Source organism: Physeter macrocephalus, chromosome 8 (assembly GCF_002837175.3).
Source record: "Physeter macrocephalus isolate SW-GA chromosome 8, ASM283717v5, whole genome shotgun sequence".
NCBI classification, from domain to species: Eukaryota; Metazoa; Chordata; class Mammalia; order Artiodactyla; family Physeteridae; genus Physeter; species Physeter macrocephalus.
This window is the reverse complement of record NC_041221.1, coordinates 83,258,423-83,259,851: the sequence shown is the minus strand read 5'-3', so window position 1 is coordinate 83,259,851 and position 1,429 is coordinate 83,258,423.

Below are 1,429 nucleotides of genomic sequence, written 5' to 3'. Positions count from 1 at the left end.
AGAAGAGTGGATGCTCTGAAGCCCAGGCCAGAGTAAGTGGGATCTGGTAGCAGAAGCTTATAAAAGGGTCAGGTTCTCCTGCCAGGCACATCCCTCCCTTTCCTCAGTACTTTCTTTAATACAAACTCCAGCAGAAAGTTCATGGGGCACAGAACAGCACGACAAGAATGAAGTAGCCCGTATGATCCCTATAGGAAGACAAGGAACGTGTGCTGGGTGGAGGAGGGTAAAACAACTAAGGGTAAAAGCAACTAAGAACTCCTAAATCGGGGGTCTCAACTTTTTCCAGTTTGATATCTCATAAGCATGAAAAGCATTTCAGGGATGGGTTATGACAATGGTTGTTCATTTAATATTAGTTTTGAGTGAAATACATAATAGCAAAAAGCTACCATGAATATAGTAATACTTTAATTTGTATCTAACATTTCACAAATACTAGCAGATAATATTTTTATCTTATTATTTTACTTCTGCTGGTTGCATAAGGAAAGCTCAGGTGTGCCTTGGGTAGTAACAGTGGTGTACTCTTGACTTCATTTTTGGTGTTTTGATGCAAAAAGAAACCCAACTGCTTCTGTGCTCATTGCAGACTGCCTAGCTAGGGCTCTGTTGCCTCTGACACGGAGGCTGGTGACTGCAGTTGTGCCCTGCCAGCCACCCAATTGCTTCCTCCTGGCTTCCCCAGCCAGTTCACAGAGGATCATGCCACTAGAGCCTTGGGGAGAGTCTAAGAGCTCTGGGGACTCCAACACCATGGCCAGTAGGGGAGAGTGGACTTTCCAAAGACAAGCTGGCTCACCAGGGCCTGCCTTGGGGGGAACGGGGTGGTGAGGGATGGCTCCCCAGGGTACTTGTCACTTCTGCAGGAGCTTTTACTGGAAGGGGGATCCAGGCAGCACCAGCACGAGTCTAAGGAGTAGCCAGGAGCCAGCCGCTGGAGGGCATGGCTGCCATGCTCCGCTTGTGGCTAACAGAAGCCCAGGTGCGTAAGGGACCCGGGTGGTGCTAGACCACCCAACCCATTTGCAGGGGAGACTGCTGAAGGCTGCTCCACCACCAAGAAATGTGAGTGCACTCGGGGTGTATATTTATTCTATTAACACATACAACCTGAAACCTAGGGTTAATGCTTGATGAGCATTTGGATTCCCAAAATCTTGTAATGCTTTACTCTTTCCACCCGTCTACAAGAGACCATGTCATGGAAACCACTATTCTAAATGCCCCAAATCAGTGCCCCTAGGTGAGCACTTAATATACCACTTCGCACTGATATTCTTCAGTTATATATTTTTAATGTTCATATTCTCCTCATCTCCTTCATGTGGATGGCAAATCCTCTAAAAAGAGAAATTATGTATCACATTCTAATGCCCAGAATGTTTAGGAGCAAGAAAAGTGCTTGGCAGAGGGCCTTGCCCAGCAG